General features: G+C 41.2%; 1 long non-coding RNA gene across 1 annotated transcript; it reads left to right on the top strand.

The window, feature by feature from the left end:
- Window positions 1–222: 222 nt before the first annotated feature.
- Window positions 223–11,791, top strand: LOC131994056 (uncharacterized). Its single transcript, XR_009396402.1, has 4 exons — window positions 223–310; window positions 377–606; window positions 11,355–11,457; window positions 11,524–11,791. It is a non-coding gene; the product is annotated as an uncharacterized LOC131994056 (long non-coding RNA).
- The last annotated feature ends 7,551 nt before the right edge of the window (window positions 11,792–19,342 follow it).

Here is a 19,342-nt window from a genome sequence, read left to right as displayed (position 1 = left end):
AATCCTACACTCACAAAAAAAAAATTAATAAAAGACCTGGTATTAATAACCCTTACAATATATATATATTAACCCAAAAAAGAAACCTCGTATACAAGACACGTTGATGGCACAAAACAACATACACAAAAAAAAACTTAACCTAGTTATCTTTATGAACTTCTGTTTTATCAATTATAATTAAAATTATTTTTCTTTTTCTTATAGTGTTGGCGCGATAACGTACCCAGTGGAGCCTGAGGGTACTTCTGGCAACCCGATCTTAGGCGGTTATGCTCCAGCAAAGAGCTTATGATCACCAGCCTGGACAGTAAGTTACACTTATATCTTATTACCTCACAGGCAGCCTCATTAATTTGGATTCTCTCACAAATAGGTTACTTCTTAAGGTGGACTTATCCAGATTTGACCAAGAATCGGATCCGGGGAGAAACAAAAAAAAACACCCTGGCCTCCGCTCGTCTGAGCCTGTTGGAGACCAGGAATAACCAGTATAGGTTTTGTTGGGACACTACACACAAGCAGAATGGAGAGACAAAAAAAAAGAAACATCAGTACCGATAAAACAATCACTCACATATTTACACTTATAACTCACATTAAAGGGTAATTCCCCAAAATAATAAATATAGACCGAACACTGATTTATTTCTCCTTACTTCAATGGGGTCTTTATTCTCGTTAAAAAAAATGTCTTTGTCCGTAACACGTTTAACACGGTAACGCTTTTCTTTAAAAAAAAATAACTTCAACTGTCTGCCTTCCTGGATCTGATTCGCGCACACTCAACACTTCAGCAAAAATGTTGGTCACTGCTGCGGTCGCAGCCTTTATAACCCATTGCGAGTGACGCTCTCACTCTTCCCCATCCTTTGCAATCTCTCCCTCCATCCATAAATTCCCATTTCTCCCATTTATTCGCAAATCATTACAGCAACAACTATCGCCGCCATTCTGTCCAAAAACGCAGCGGTGGAAAATCTAGTAGGTCATGGTAACCCTAACTAGGTGGCATCTCTGCTGTACTAAAAACATCTGTCTCGAACTGGGTGGCAAGCCACACGCACAGCTGTCACAGACCACACTTCATTTCCGCCAATTGCCATCGAAAAAGAATACACACAATTGCCCAGCCGAGAAACTACATATCAAAAAATAATATCAAAATGTTCCTCTGGCACTAATATGGCAATTGTGTGTACAAAAACAAGAAACACAGCAATCAATCTGTCATTGGGTATAATCCCAGGCACAGATCTTAATACCCCATCAAAACTGGGTCAGGCCCCCTTCCTCGAAAAATCAGACGCCAGCCCACAAGGATAGGCTGGAGAGGGGATGACGGCCAAGTTCCTAGCAAAGGGTCGCATGGAAACTGTGGCCAAAAAAAAAACAACGGCAAAAAGTCGCCAGCTAGCACGCCTCCGCAATACATGCATAAGAAAGCACGCAGTCCCCTTATGCGTGTGTGTGTGTCCAATGGCCGCAGGGCCAGGAATGCCATCGTCAGTCACAGACCTACACGGTCTGTATAGGTCTCCGCACATTCGACGACTTCTCAATAAGCATCACCCCCATTAGGCCCCCATGTCTCCCAATGCCCTGCCGCCCGACTTTCCACCTTATCGCCCATCAATCCGGTCCAGCCCGTGCCGCATATAGAGCAATATAGCCCGGCCTACAACTGCCAACCGCCGGAATCATCTGTTCGCAGGGCCACGAGGCTCAAACGCTGTCCTCCGTTTCCCAGTTGATACGCCCATTAGGGTATCACCCACCGCCCACGCAACAAAACTTCGACGCTTCCTCATATTGTATGATGGAAACGGCGATGTGCGGGTTAGTGCAATACACGGCTAGACAGGATAAACGTATGCGGGACAAAGCCACCCGTGAGTCAACCTAGGTGAGTCTGGTCTCATTCATCTGTCAAAACTCCCCCTAATCTGGATTCATTCCCTTCCAGCAGAACATGGGAATCTCACTAGCCATCCTATCCATCGCCCCCCCGCATATATGATCTCCCATCCCGGTCAACAGTACCCATTCACAGGTAAGTCCTCCCTCGATATCCCTACCAAGGCCCAGTCCCCCAACAGGGCGTAGTCCAGCCCGTGTGTCATGGCCCATCACTATACCACACACACACAGCCAACCGACATGAAAGCTCGTTGATAGATAGTGTACTCAACGAGAAAAAATCGTTCTCAACTGTCCGCGTCACACTACCTGAGTAAGTATGTCTTGGCCAGAATCATGGTTCCGGGCTAAAATTAAAGACGTCTTAAAAAAAAAACATAGCATCCGATCAAAAAAAATCGTACCGGAAGCGGGAGGAATAGAACGTCAACCACCGCAGCTTGTACTCTTGCCCCTTCTTCGTCAAATGAGCCAGAGCTTTGAATTTCGATACCTAGGCACACCCTAGCAGCATCAATTGAAAGAGTAAATGGGGTACTGAAAAGTACCAAAAGGGTAAGAATCATGTGAGCTCTGCATAGTGCGATCGGTTAGGGCTAGAACTCCGAAATTTGGCTCAAATGATCGTTGTCGTGAAATACAGGTGGTAGATAGAAAAAATATGAAAAATATTATCGGAAACTGGAGAAAGTTTACCCCCCTCTCGTACCTTCCAGCGGATTGAGCAAGTCCTGAAATTTGACATGTAGGCACAACCAGGAAATATGTGTTTGATGCCTAAAGGACTCTCTTACAACTGGTACATTCCTTTCTTTTTTTTTTTCTTCCTTTTTTACTGATCGACCTAGAGCCACCCAAAACTGGGCTATATTCACATCTTCATTTCCTTCCCCGACCGAAAAAAAAACTGTCAAAACATCCTGGAAAGTAATACCAAAGTGGTTAATGAAAATATCCTTGTTCTTAGTACTATTTGGTAAGTTCCTTACGGAAGTGGATAGATTTCTGAAATCTCATGCTCAAAATACGACAAGACTTCATAATTTTATAAATAGGGTGACCACATGGTCTTTCGAAAGTCTAACACTAAAACGAAAGTACTACTAAAGAAGGGGTAGCGAAGTGGGCCGGGATAAATGCTAGTATTTACAGTCATGTAATTCCCGGTAACTGGTAAATATACATATATAACAATCACAAAACGAGATCTTAGTCAGAATGAAGCATCCTTAAAAGAAAATACCAAGATAGAATACATGAGCCATCAAGCCACCACTTGCCATAAAACTTCAGGTCTGTCGCATACCTTTCCAGTAAAAAAAAAACCTGGAGTGTACTAAGTCAGCGCTCTCTGTTGCCACACCGGTCATGGCACATGCAAAAATAATTGACTGCTCAACCTTAATCTTCTACCTTGAACCCAACTGATAAATGGGACAACTACACTCGTCGGTTAAATTCGTTGTGCAAAACAATGGGCAAACTGCAACTCCTATGGCTGCTTGCCAGACGGTATAAAAGTGAAGCAAAAAGTCGGTAATTTTTGATAATCTCATTCAATCAAAGTATTTCCACTACTAAAAACTGTAAAAAAGTATTCCATACAATATAGAAATGAAAATCTCTATAACACATTCGGCCGTTGGCAACGCAACCGAAGTTCGGTGGCCATCCATAGTCGACCCATATCCCTCATGTGCACTCCACCATTCATTGGGATGGCAAATGACACCTACACCTACACAGACTTTCTGCGAACTCTTGCCACGCAATTCCCGACATAAGTGGGCTGAATTCATACCCAGAAACACTATCAACACAAAAACAAACACCCAGAAGATAGTGATCAAAAACACCCAATCCAAATGGTAATATATAAGGGTAAGACAAACGTAATATCATAACCCCCAATCTATTCGCAATGGCCTCACTAACACTATAATTAACCTTTTTCCTTGTCCCGTTTGCCCGCTGCGGCCATAGTCGTTTCCCCTCCTGTCCTCCTCTATCATTACTGCTTGCGTGTTATGCTCTCTCAACGTGGGGAATTCCCACACCCTGAGATCTCGCAAGCCGGGCTCAAGTCTATTCGGTAATTCACTGATTCAGTTTGCTTCGCTAATCGGTTGACATCTGAACAGTACCCTGTGGCCTAAAGTAACCTCCGTAGGTCAAAGCACCATTTACGGGTCCGGGTTGCACCACCGATGCTGGTAATGTCTCAAGACTCCATGTGCAGTCGCGTCCAACTCTACGGCCACAAGCAGTCTGAATCCAGTGAGTTTACTTCCATCTCATCTCCGTTAATGTAATATAGAAGCCCATTATCGAATATCCCAAATATCTCACAAAATATGGTAACTTTCTCGCAATGTCTGAACCTATCTCCGCATTGGCAAACGTCGTATCCTCATAAGACATTTAATAACAATCACTTTCACACATATAGGACGAAAACTTCCACTAAACCTATATTGCACTTCGGGATCGTTATCACAGTCTTATTGCACTTATCTTAAATCTTTATGTCTTTGGCGTGATGGCAACCCAAAGGTCTGCCCTGTAGGGTCTCTAGCTCATACATATTATTGCCCACTGGCTTCCTTATTCGGCATCTAAGAAATTTCTTGGAAAATTTCGCATTTATGTTATTCCTGAAATCGGACAAGGCATGGTTGCGGCGATATACCTCTTGCCCTGGAGTAAACTTCACGACTCGTGCCTTTTTGTTATACCTCTTCGCACTTGTTTCGTAGGCCTTATGCATATTTTCTCTTATAGACTCTCTCAGGAGAGACAGCTTATCTCCTTTCTGCAACTGCACAATCTGGTGGTCGGCTAGGGACTGTAATTTCCGGGCAAGTTTATAGTCTGACCCACTGGTGAACATATTAAAGCCGAAGAGAGCAAAAAACGGGTTCACACCTGTAGCGGAATGGACTGCCGTTCGAAGGGCACATTCAATTTCCGAGAGGTATAAATCCCAATCTCGGTGGTCCTTCTCAACATAAGTCCTAATAGCGGCCAAAACTGACTGATTAACCCGTTCAGCCGCATTAGATTGAGGTGAGTACACCGCGGTCTTTATATGGTTTATCTTGTAAGCTGCGATCATCTCCTCGAATGCCTTGGCTGTAAACTGCTTCCCATTATCACTATGAAGAGTTTCAGGTACGCCAAATTTGTGGAAGATCTCGTGGACCATGAACTGAATCACATTCTGAGTCGTGGCCTCCTTCATGGCACAGAGAAATGTGAATTTGGTGAAATGGTCTACGACTATGAAAATATATGCGTTTCCCTTCTTTGATCTTGGGTACTTCCCCAGAAAATCTATATATAGTTTCTGGAAAGGTCTTTCCGTCACCACTTCGTTTCCGATTTCGGGATGTAGAATTTGATTTGTTGGTTTCGTCTCTTTACATGTTTGGCAGTTTCGTATGTACTGGCGAACTTGACTTGCCATTTTAGGCCAATAATATAATGTTCTCAACCTACTTAAGGTCTTGGCTATGCCTCCATGCCCTGAAGTTAAGTTATCATGCGCCTTTTCTATAAGTACATAGGTAATATCGTCGGGTATCCACAGCTTCCATTCCAATTCTCCGACGCCGTCATCATTGCTCTTAATCCGTTTATAAATTTTCTGGCCATCTACCTTCAGATCGGGGAGTCTTTCCAAGTTGTTTGCAATTGTTTCCCGGATTTCCTTATATCCCTCGCTTTCAAAGGCATTAGTTTCGAAGTCAAGGCAGTCTTCGACATCCACCTCTTCTATTTCCAACTTGCCGTTTATTGGCATCCTTGAAAGAGTGTCGGCAACTACATTGTCCGCGCCCTTTCGATGCTCGATTGAAAAATCATAGGCTTGCAGCTGCAAGGACCACCTAGCCAATCTCCCACTTAAATCTTTAAGTGACATTAGCCACTTCAGGCTGGCGTGGTCGGTGATGACAGTGAATTTCATTAACTCAACATAGGGACGGAATCTTTTAACCGCTAAAACTGCCGCGAGACACTCTTTTTCTGTCACTGAATAATTCTTTTGACAGGAATTAAGCTTTTGTGAATAGAAGGCGATCGGATTTTCTTCTCCGTTCTCATTCCTTTGAAACAATACTGCTCCGATGCCGCTGTCAGAGGCATCGCATTGAATGAAAAATTCCTTCCCAAAATCGGGATGTTTCAGCACGGGAGCCGAGATCAACGCCCGTTTCAGTGTTTCGAATGCCTCTACCGATCTTGGAGTCAATGAGAATTTCTGACCCTTCTTCAGCGTATCCGTCAGCGCGGCTGATATAGATGCGAAATCTTTGATGAATCGTCTATACCAGCCGGCTGTACCCAGAAAACTGCGCACTTCTCTGGGCGATCTGGGTAGGCGTATATCTTGTATAGCTTTGACCTTTTCCGGGTCTGTCTTCAACATTCCCCCACCTATTATGAATCCTAGATACTTTAACTCTCGAAAGCAAAATCGAGATTTCTTTAGCCCTATGGTGAGATTAGCTTTTTGTAGACAATCTGCCACGTCCCCCAGTATGCGTATATGAGTGTTGAAATCATCGGCTATAATCAATAAGTCATCGAGGTATATAAAAACGTTGGACTTGAGACGAGCGGGTATGACTTGGTCCATTAATCGGCAAAGGCGTTGAGCCGCGTTGCATAATCCGAACGGCATTACCCTAAATTGATAAAGTGGTCGACCTGGTACGGTGAAGGCAGTATATGGCTTGGCCTCTTCTTCTAACTCAATTTGCCAAAATGCGTACTTCAGGTCGACGCTACTTATAAAATAGGTTTGATCTATCCTGCTTAGAATGCCGTCAATGTTCTGCAAAGGATATGCGTCCTTGATCGTGAGTGCGTTAAGCTTACGGGCGTCCAGACAGAACCTGTTTTTCCCGGGTTTCCGGACTACAGTCGTTCTATTGCTCCACGGCCCGTCGCTTTCCTCTATTACTTTCAACGCAAGCATGTTGTCTATCTCTTTGTAGACAATTTCCTGGACCGCCGGCGACAAAGGATAATGCTTGTCCTTAACTGGAGTTGCACCTTCTATCAATTTGATTGCATGTTTTTCCAGTGTGGTACACCCCAGTCCGTTCTCCTCGAAGGTCGGAAACTTTCGCACGACCTCTTCTAGTTTTTTCTGCTGCTCTGAGGACAGCTCATGCATATCTGTGTTCTCTTGGCTCGACTGCCCACGAATCTTGCTCTGCAGTTCTATACTGATTTCCTCTAGGCCAAAAATTTCTGGAGCTAATTCAAAAGCTCTCCAGAAATCTACCCCCAGGTACAATGGCTGTTCTAGATCTGGACACAAGTATAGACAGATTTCTCTCTCGTCTCCTTTGTATTTCATATTAACGAAAACTTTCCCCAGAATCCGGTGGGGTTGTCCAGACGCCGTTCTTATGTTTGAGTAATAACTCGTTAATTTCATTCCTAAGTCTTGGACTAACTCCCGGCATCCATAACCTAATAGGCTTACTGAGGCTCCAGAATCTAGTAGCCCCCTTATCTCTCTATTTCCTATGGCCACAATGGCGTAGGGTCTTGGGTCCGATTTACTAACGAATCTGGATAGGGCCTCACAGATCGATCTTTTAACCTTTTTATTTTCCTTTTGGCGTTCTCTTAGTTTTATGATTCTCTTACTTAATTTCTTCCGATTTTCTACAATTTCATCATTTTCTTTTACTATCGACATGGGGCTTTCCCAAGTCTCATTTCCAAAAATCCTGTTTCTCACGACTTCGTAGTTGCGTCGTCTTACTTCTAGTGGTAGATAGTGGCGGGCCGACTGATATCCGGGTGCGCCGCACTCTATTTCGCTTGGGGTATTGCGGGCTGTTCCACGGAACGTTGGTTCCCCGCTGCAACCAGGTTCTTCTTCGCGTTTCCCGCCCGGCAATTCGCGCATTTTGGACTTATGGTGTTCGGTTTACCGCATCTAAAGCAGAAGAGGTTGCGTTGTGTTGCCGGGCAATCCCTAAACGTGTGGCCTGGGGTTTGACAGTTCCAGCAGACTATTGCAGAGCCTACGGCTGCGACTTCCTCGATCATCTCCTGTGGATTTTGCTCCTCGTAGTGGTCGTTAACTTCCAAAACCTCGCTAACTCGCACTTGTCTATTTATTGGCTGAGGGACAAAACCATGGTCCTTTTTAAAGAAGGTCTTCTCAATTTCTAAGCACTCTATTCGAAGCTGTTCTAAAGAAGACACCGGCATCGAATATACGATGCTAGAAAGAGATTTCCTTAAATTCCTTTTTGCCAGTCCAATCATCTCATATTCCGATACGGGTCGTTCCAGTTTAGATCGCATCAGGTTTATATCATGGAAAAATGCGTCTATACTCTCCCCTGGCATTTGTTTTCTCTCTAAAATATCTCGCATTTCCTCGAAGCAAGAACGCCTAGTTCTGTACCTTTCAGTTAGGGCGTGCCTCAATGATGGCCAGTCGGTAACTGCATTGTTCCGCTGCTGTAACCAGAACCAGTCTAGAGCTGGTCCTGATAAGAGAATATGCACCTCATCCATAATTTCCTCCCATGCCAGCTTGTAATGCTTTTGGAAATACTCTAGTCTGTAGATAAAATCGTCCACTGACATTCCATTAGGGTTGCCTGTAAAGTTCAAGCCAAAACGCTCCACCTTGATGCCCCTGTTAGGCCCCGTTTGACAGATGTTCGGTACCACATGATTTTGTGCACTACCAGGCGCGCTATCACTTTGATAGTTCGGGGGCGAAGGCAGTTGACGACTCGGGCACTTTCCCGATGCATCCCTCCCATTAGCCTCATGAAGCCCTATGTTTGCTCTTACAGTGGTCAAATTGTTGACCGCATCCCCAAGTTTGCCTATAGCCGCATTAACCTTTTCCATCTCTCTACTTATGCCCTCTTGTACCAGGCCTCTCAAATCGTGCTGTGAGTCTTTCACAGTTTCAATCACCATCCCGCGAATCATCTGAGCTATATCCTCCGAATGGCCCCCCATAGCTGCCGCTCCCTGAGGATTTCCAGCAACGTCCATAGGAACAACACCTGCTGACCTGCCTGCGGGTTGAAATGGAATATTAATACTATGCGACATATCTATTATTGACGGGTCTACGTCCTGTGGGCCAGGCATCCTCCCGCCGTCAATACCTTTCACGTATTTGGGTTCTTTCTGAAGTGATACCCTACTCCTATCGAATGCCAAAAGTCGATTTCTTTTGCTTATTCTTTTCCCCTCTGTGTATTCACTCATCAGCAGGAAATACAGCTTTTGGGAACGAAAGTATTGCTCTATAAAAGAATCGGTCAAGTAAAAAAAATTGAGAAAAAAAAAAAAAAATCACTCAATTATTCTCTAAACATAAATATAATGAAAACACAAAAAATGAAATATTTACTAGTTGTCTTATACTAAAATAAAAAAAAATATTATTAATATCAATGATAAAGAACGGTGTTAGTACAAATATAAATATAAAAAAAATGAATAAATACAAAAACATAAATATAAGAAAACAAATATAAAAAAAATAAATATAAAAAAAAATAAATATAAAAAAAATAAATTAAAAAAAAAAGTCTGTAAAAAAAAATAATAAATTAATAAATACAAAAACAAAAAAAAAAAAAATAAAAAAAATAAAGATATATATATATATATAAAATGTGATGGTTAATATAAGTAAAACACTAAAATAGAAAAATAAAACCAGCAAATAACTAAAACTTTTTTTTTTTTTTTTTTTTTTTTTTTTTTTTTTTTTGATTAATATAAAATATTCGAGGAGGTTTACTGAATGCATATTTTCAAGGTTGTGTGGTGGAATGGTCTTCTCTCTCTCTCTATGTTCCTTAAGTGCCCCAGATTGGGCCTAAAAGAGTGTGTTGATAGATTGGACGTTAATCACTAAAATTCAAATACAAACTATTGGAACTGTTACCGCGGCAGTCTTGCTCAATATCTTATTAAGCCAAAAGATCTCGCGATTGTAGGTAACTCGCAATCCACAACATATCTCGTATCAGAATTACGTCAGCTATTGCACTTTTCCCTACACTTAACATTCCGTCACTATGGACACTGCAAAACAAAACTATGGACATACTACACAGGTCATACACAATACAAATCTTTGTTACAAAATAGACGAAACAAGCTATTGCACTGACCCTAGGTAATCTGGAGAGAATTATCCTAATTTACAACCTACCTATACCTAATATTGCACTCAATCCCAATTCAAATCCAAATTGTGGCAGCAATATCAGCAAGATAATTGAAAATGCGATAACCCTCTTGTATCTATTGAACCCTATAGGCTATTGTCAAGTGTCTCGTTGTTACTACACTTCATTATATCGCCGCCTATGCCATTGACCAGCCGCCATTGAAGTGAACACGTCACTAAAGTGCGCCATTTACTGACGCCATTGCTCGCGGCATTTTATCCTTCCATTCTCAATGGTTTGGGCGTTCATTTAAGTTTGGGCGCCATACTGTTACGGCCCTGTTTGTTCGGCACTAAAGTGGCCGCCCGCAGCTCTCGGTTCACTCTCGGGGAGGATTCCAACCCGCCAACTCTAGTCCAAGGGACGAACAATACTGTTTTCTGATCTCGACATATAAAACAAAAAAAAACGATCATAAACACACTTCACACACTCTTCTACGGCAGGAGCTTGGTGTTCCGCTCCCACACTTCGCCCTCCCTACCATGGTCCTTAAATTCCTGTGACAGTAATGTTATAAGGACCCCAAAATCCACATAATCACTTCACATACCTATCGCATTCAGTTTCCCCACTCACGAAAAAGTATTAGCACATCATTTTTGGTTTTAAAAACAATTATATAGACATATTCACATTTATTATAATAGAAGAAAAGATAAAAATAAACGAGTTACATATATAATCCTTAACCTACAAATTTTCGTCTAATTTTCTCTAAAAAATATCTGGACAAGACGCAAAAACTAAGTCACTAACACCAGATGAGGGGTAATAATTAGATGTGAGCCACTGACTCAGATTTGCTGCTTTTCTGCACACAATAACCTAGATCGATTATCCAGCCCTTTAATGGCTCGCAAATGGTTTCTAATAGACTACCTAAAAGAGCTCTCTTAACAGTCGTGGGAATCGTACGTTTTTCCGATCCAAACAGAACCAAAAATTTTACTTCTGAATCTAGGATATTTAGCAAAACTACACCCAAATCCTACACTCACAAAAAAAAAATTAATAAAAGACCTGGTATTAATAACCCTTACAATATATATATATTAACCCAAAAAAGAAACCTCGTATACAAGACACGTTGATGGCACAAAACAACATACACAAAAAAAAACTTAACCTAGTTATCTTTATGAACTTCTGTTTTATCAATTATAATTAAAATTATTTTTCTTTTTCTTATAGTGTTGGCGCGATAACGTACCCAGTGGAGCCTGAGGGTACTTCTGGCAACCCGATCTTAGGCGGTTATGCTCCAGCAAAGAGCTTATGATCACCAGCCTGGACAGTAAGTTACACTTATATCTTATTACCTCACAGGCAGCCTCATTAATTTGGATTCTCTCACAAATAGGTTACTTCTTAAGGTGGACTTATCCAGATTTGACCAAGAATCGGATCCGGGGAGAAACAAAAAAAAACACCCTGGCCTCCGCTCGTCTGAGCCTGTTGGAGACCAGGAATAACCAGTATAGGTTTTGTTGGGACACTACACACAAGCAGAATGGAGAGACAAAAAAAAAGAAACATCAGTACCGATAAAACAATCACTCACATATTTACACTTATAACTCACATTAAAGGGTAATTCCCCAAAATAATAAATATAGACCGAACACTGATTTATTTCTCCTTACTTCAATGGGGTCTTTATTCTCGTTAAAAAAAATGTCTTTGTCCGTAACACGTTTAACACGGTAACGCTTTTCTTTAAAAAAAAATAACTTCAACTGTCTGCCTTCCTGGATCTGATTCGCGCACACTCAACACTTCAGCAAAAATGTTGGTCACTGCTGCGGTCGCAGCCTTTATAACCCATTGCGAGTGACGCTCTCACTCTTCCCCATCCTTTGCAATCTCTCCCTCCATCCATAAATTCCCATTTCTCCCATTTATTCGCAAATCATTACAGCAACAACTATCGCCGCCATTCTGTCCAAAAACGCAGCGGTGGAAAATCTAGTAGGTCATGGTAACCCTAACTAGGTGGCATCTCTGCTGTACTAAAAACATCTGTCTCGAACTGGGTGGCAAGCCACACGCACAGCTGTCACAGACCACACTTCATTTCCGCCAATTGCCATCGAAAAAGAATACACACAATTGCCCAGCCGAGAAACTACATATCAAAAAATAATATCAAAATGTTCCTCTGGCACTAATATGGCAATTGTGTGTACAAAAACAAGAAACACAGCAATCAATCTGTCATTGGGTATAATCCCAGGCACAGATCTTAATACCCCATCAAAACTGGGTCAGGCCCCCTTCCTCGAAAAATCAGACGCCAGCCCACAAGGATAGGCTGGAGAGGGGATGACGGCCAAGTTCCTAGCAAAGGGTCGCATGGAAACTGTGGCCAAAAAAAAAACAACGGCAAAAAGTCGCCAGCTAGCACGCCTCCGCAATACATGCATAAGAAAGCACGCAGTCCCCTTATGCGTGTGTGTGTGTCCAATGGCCGCAGGGCCAGGAATGCCATCGTCAGTCACAGACCTACACGGTCTGTATAGGTCTCCGCACATTCGACGACTTCTCAATAAGCATCACCCCCATTAGGCCCCCATGTCTCCCAATACCCTGCCGCCCGACTTTCCACCTTATCGCCCATCAATCCGGTCCAGCCCGTGCCGCATATAGAGCAATATAGCCCGGCCTACAACTGCCAACCGCCGGAATCATCTGTTCGCAGGGCCACGAGGCTCAAACGCTGTCCTCCGTTTCCCAGTTGATACGCCCATTAGGGTATCACCCACCGCCCACGCAACAAATATTTTCAAAATTTACATTGTTGACAGGTGAATTGCAGGTATGCCGTATTGCTGCTATAAGAGTTTATCGCATGGTGGTAGTTTTGACATTGCAGCACAGCACTGGAATATTTTTTCAAGCCGTCATGATGTGCGTTAATGATCGCAAATCGTACCAATGCAATTATTTTCAATAGATGACATGAAAAGACAAAAATGTGACATTTGCAAGCCTTTAAAAAGTAGGCAAGCCCTGAATATGGTGACAAGTAGCCCATTGATATTGAAAATGGACACTGATGTAAATGCACAGGCAAAAACGTTCTGGCTTAAAGCTCAAGTTGGCCTAGAAGGGCTGTTGGATACTCGTTTGCTGGGCCTAATTGATCTACACCAGAGTGAGGAGACCCTCTTACCGAAAATCATGTCAAGGAGATTTTGAAAAAATTTAATATCGGCTGTAATCAAATCTAGTTGCGTGCTGGGATCATACTAAAAAGCATTTTAATAAGCCAACTGGTAATAGCGAATACCTTGGAGAAATTAAACGCTTTGAAGATTATCCAAGCATGTCTTTTCAAGAAATCCATCATATTCTATCCCTTTATGGAATGTCGAAACTTAGCAAAATTCTGAAATGATAAATCAAATGGTTATTATGAATTTTTCGATATCCACAACTTACGTATCCCCCTTATGGACTCTCGTTGGAAGTGGGGTTCCAGCTATATCATGATAAAGGATATACTCTATGCCAGCCATGTCTTGAACAATGCGAAATTTGAAAAAGCTGATATGCTAGAAGATCACTTTACTCTAAATGAGGATTTGTGGTCATACATGGAAGCCTTTTGCAAAGCCTTGAATTTTTTTCAAAAATCTCTTCTATGTTACTACGGAGAGGGTTTACATTTTGGGGACTCTTATGCCCAATGGTTAAAATGTGAACTTTGTCCGAAAAGTTTGCCAATGCCATTGCCCGACTTTCGCGTCCAATAGATACCGGTACTTAGGTGGAGACACAATATCAGACATGAACCAACATAAGGGAGTGGTATTGAAAACAATTTAGGATTTTGTAAGAAGCACGGAATTCCTAAATTAAAATTTTTAGAGGTTACTTTATAGTTTTTAGAGCGCACAACAAGCCGATTACTGGCTCAGGTGAATGTCCATAGTGGCAGTGGGCGGATTAATATCTGCACCCTCTTTACAACCTAACCTAACCTAATAAAAAGGAAAATAATTTTATTAGTTTCATTTCGAGTGAGAGGCTCAAGAGCATGGAAAACGCTTTAAAAAATTTTTAAAACAAGGACGTTTCGAGGCTTGCCTTTATTTGGACCTTCAGCTTTACCATACTCAGAACCTGTAACAGAAATCGGATGCTTTGGAATATTTGCAAAATCTATGGTTGCGTACTGAAGTGTTTAACACTGAGGTCATTAACCAAGCGGATGAAGCAGAATCTCCGCAATAACTGCAGTTCGATGACGACGAGGACGCATTTTTTCTTAATTAATTTCTAAGTCATGATAAACAAATAAAGGATTTTACAACTGCTGATGTCTATGCTTGCATTGAAAACCCTAAGCTGCCATTTCAAATGTTCGATACAAACATTTTTTTTTTTTTTTTGAGAGAATTAAAATACAGAGAGCCCGAATTGCATCTTCTAACTTCGATATAATTCTCAATGCATCCCAGGTAGGTAATTTTAACCCATACTTAAAGTAATCAATGGTATATGAGACGGTTATCGATTACCTCTATACAATATTGATTCCAAAATACGTTATTTTTAATGCGTGGGATGTCTCAGGAAAAGAATACTTCCTTTTTACATGTTCGAAGGAAGCATTAAACAATTTGTTTAATAGAATACCTTATTTAACATTATTTAATGTATTTGAAATGACTTTATAAGCTAATGTAGTTTACTACATTATTATTTTTATATCCACCACCGAAGGATGGGGTATATTCGTTTTGTCATTCCGTTTGCAACACATCGAAATATCCATTTCCGACCCTATAAAGTATATATATTCTTGATCAGCTATGTCCGTCCGTCTGTCCGTCTGCCTGTCGAAATCACGCTACAGTCTTTAAAAATAAAGATATTGAGCTGAAATTTTGCACAGATTCTGTTTTTGTTCATAAGCAGGTTGAGTTCGAAGATGAGCCACATCGGACTATATCTTGATATAGCCCCCATATAGACCGATCCGCCGATTTAGGGTCTTAGGCCCATAAAAGCCACATTTATTATACGATTTTGCTGAAGTTTGGGACAGTGAGTTATGTTAGGCCCTTCGAAATCCTTCTTCAATTTGGCTCAGATCGGTCAAGATTTGGATATAGCTGTTATATAGACCGATCCGCCGATTTAGGGTCTTAGGCCCATATTCATATCAGCACCCTCTTTTGACCCTGACCTAACTTATAAAAAATAAAATAATCTATCTCCCGAAATGCATTAAAAAAATGTTTTCTGCTAAATGTAAAAAAAGCTAACATTTTATTTTAAATATAATATTAGTGATTTTAAGCACCATTGTGCCTTTGGAGATAGATTGATGTATATGACAATTATTCCCAAATGTTGTTTGATTAAGAATGTATTTGCCATAGATATCAGGACTCTAATACAACTTTTTAGCCAATAAAAGCAAAAAATGGTTTGATTTAGACTATGTATAAAAAAGTTTTAAATAAAAAGTGACATTTTCATAATTAATTTTCCTAAGAAGCGCTTTTCCTTTTACACAGAGCAAGGCAAAGTAAATCATGAATGTTTTTTGGCACGACAAGGCGGCCATAAACATTCCCAAAAACATTACATTCAAACATCATTTTTATACCCACCACCGAAGGATGGGGGTATATTCATTTTGTCATTCCGTTTGCAACACATCGAAATATCCATTTCCGACCCTATAAAGTATATATATTCTTGATCAGCGTAAAAATCTAAGACGATCTAGCCATGTCCGTCCGTCTGTCCGTCTGTCCGTCTGTCCGTCTGTCTGTTGAAATCACGCTACAGTCTTTAAAAATAGAGATATTGAGCTGAAATTTTGCACAGATTCTTTTTTTGTCCATAAGCAGGTTAAGTTCGAAGATGGGCTATATCGGACTATATCTTGATATAGCCCCCATATAGACCGATCCGCCGATTTAGGGTCTTAGGCCCATAAAAGCCACATTTATTATCCGATTTTGTTGAAATTTGGGACAGTGAGTTGTGTTAGGCCCTTCGACATCTTTTGTCAATTTAGCTCCGATCGGTCCAGATTTGGATATAGCTGCCATATCGACCGATCCCCCGATTTAGGGTCTAAGGCCCATAAAAGCCACATTTACTAACAGATTTTGCTGAAATTTGAGACAGTGAGTTGTCTTAGGCCCTTTGACATGTTTCTTAAATTTGGTCCAGATCGGTTCAGATTTGGATATAGCTGCCATATAGACCGATCCTCCGGTTTAAGGTCTTAGGACCACAAAAGCCACATTTATTATCCGATTTTAATGAAATTCGGGACAGTGAATTGTGTAAGGCCCATCGACATCTTTCGTTAAATGGGCCCAGATCGGTTCAGATTTGGATATAGCTGCCATATAGACCGATCCTCCGGTTTAGGGTCTTAGACCCACAAAAGCCACATTTATTATCCGATTTTGATGAAATTCGGGACAGTGAATTGTGTAAGGCCCATCGACATCCTTCGTTAATTTGGCTCAGATCGGTCCAGATTTGGATATAGCTGCCATATAGATCGATCCTCCGATTTATGGTGTAAGGCCCATAATAGCCACATTCATTATCCGATTTTGCTGAAATTTGGGACAGTGAGTTGTGTTAGGCCCTTTGACATATTTCTTCAATTTGGTCCAGATCGGTTCAAATTTGGATATAGCTGCCATATAGACCGATTTCTTGATTTATGGTTTTGGGCCCATAAAATGCTCATTTATTGCCCGATGTCGCCGAAATTTGGAACAGTGAGTTAAGTTAAGTCCCTTGACATACTTCTGCAATATCGCACAGATCGGTCCAGATTTTGATATAGCTGCCATATAGACCGATATCTAGGTTTTAGGTTTTGGGGCCATAAAAGACGCATTTATTGTCCGATCTCGCTGAAATTTGAGACAGTGAGTTTAGTTAGGCTCTTCGACGTCCTTCTTCAATTTTGCCCAGATCGGTCCAGGTTTGAATATAGCTGCTATATAGACCGATCTCTGGATTTAAGGTTTAGGGCCCATAAAAGAGGCATTTATTGTCCGATTTCACCGAAATTTGGGACAGTGCTTAGTGTTAGGCTCTTCGACATGTTTATGCAACTTGGCCCAAATCGGTCCAGATTTGGATATAGCTGCCATGTAGACCGATATCTCGATTTAAAGTCTTGGCCCCATAAAAGGCGCATTTATAATCCGATTTCACTGAAATTTGACACAGTGACTTATGCTCGGCTTTTCGACATCCGTGTCGTATATAGTTCTGATCGGTATGAGGTATATGAGTATAAGGTATGAAATTTTCACCGAATTTTGATGAAAGGTGGTTTACATATATACCCGAGGTGGTGGGTATCCAAAGTTCGGCCCGGCCGAACTTAACGCCTTTTTACTTGTTTATATATGGTGCTAGCTGAATGGGGCCCGTTCCGCTGCGCCTCCTTTATATGGAACAAAATTATAAACAGGGGCTCACATTTGGATATCAGATTCGTATTCTACTCCCAAATAGCTTTATTTGAGCACCATATTGCAATGACCAGCAAATAATTGCTGTTTGTGGGGTTTTTAGGGGAATGGGTAGACTACCAGAAAATTGGTCCGGAATGTGGGTATCAATTTCGTACTCTTCGCACCTATACCTTTCATTTAAGCCCTACATTGACATTTGGTCGGTAATTATGCCCGATTTGGGGTGTATTGGAGAGTGGGGTGGTCTTCCAAACACTTAGCCCTGAAAATATATCAGCATCGTGCGCTACTCTCAAATATTATTTTTTTCAACCCCATATTGCTGTTGGCCTCAAAATTGGATGACAAATTCGTCATCTAATCTCAAAAAACTTTCATTTAAACCCCTTATTGCACAAGTCACCAAATATGTCCGGTTTGGGTATGGGTCCGAAAAGCTATTAATATCGAGATCCACTCCTTTTAAGACCCAAATTGTCATGGTGAGCAAATACGTCCTATTTTGTGGTTGTTAAGGGGATGGGACATTCCCTAGACAGTTGGTCCCGAATGTTGATATCAGATTTCTGGTCTACTCCCTAATACCTTTCATTTGAGGGCCGGCCCACCAAAAATTTGACCCCACATTTGGACATCAGATTCGTATTCTACTATCAAATACCTTTTATTTAAGCACCGTATTGTCATAGTCAGTAAATGGGTCCTGTTTGGGGGGTGTTTTTGGGGAAGGGGTGGACCCCCTGAAACTTGGAACCACAGTTGGATATCAGCTTCTTATTCTACTAGCAAATACTATTCATTGGAGTGCCATATTGCCATGGTCGGTAAATATGTCTGATTTAGGGGTGTTTGGGGGGGGTTGGGGTGGCCCTCTAACAATTGGTCCGACAATTGGATATCAGATACGTTTTCTTTCCTAAATACATTTCGTTTGAGCTCTATGTTGACGTGATGGGTCTAAATATATGTTTTGTAGGTCTTGGGGGTGGGCGGCCCCATAGGTACCTCATCCGAAATTTGAATACCAAATTTTTATTTGTAGGTTACTAGAAGAGAGCACACAAAGTTTCTAAAATTAGGGTAAGGGGGGGCCGCCCCATTCAGATATCAAACAATTTAGTACCCTATTTTCACCACGGGATCATTATGCACCATCAGTAAAAATGTCATGAAAATCGGTTCTGCAGTTTTTGAGTCTATAAGGAACACACAAACAAAAAAATCTACAAACAAACACAAATTGATTGTTATAAATAGCTGAGCCAGGCCCGCCCTGCTGCACCCAATAATGCAGTGTTGGATAAGAGAACCCTAAATTTGGACATTTCTGCCTAATTTCAGTTGAAAATGTATTAAAATTTTCGTGCGGATTTTTCAGCCGGTTCCGCCGTTTTTGAGCCTTTATGGAACACACAAACAATCAAATCGGCAAACAAGCAAAACTTATTTTTTGTATACATAGATAGATAGCTGAGCCCGACCCGCATCGCTGCGCCTTTATTTTCACCACGCGAAAACTATGTTTCTTATTTTTACTCTAAAAATTTGACAACATTTTAAGTAATAAGATTTTTCTCCAATATTCTTTTTTCTATAGAATTTTTTGTATTTATATCTATTTTTTTCTATGGCAAAGATTGACAATTAAACAACATTAAACGCCGTCTTGGGTGGGAAAGTTAAAAATAATACCGCAAACAACCGCAA

This window comes from Stomoxys calcitrans, chromosome 1 (assembly GCF_963082655.1).
Source record: "Stomoxys calcitrans chromosome 1, idStoCalc2.1, whole genome shotgun sequence".
NCBI lineage: Eukaryota > Metazoa > Arthropoda > Insecta > Diptera > Muscidae > Stomoxys > Stomoxys calcitrans.
Note: the sequence above shows the minus strand (reverse complement) of the source record. Positions and strands in the feature narration are given on the sequence as shown.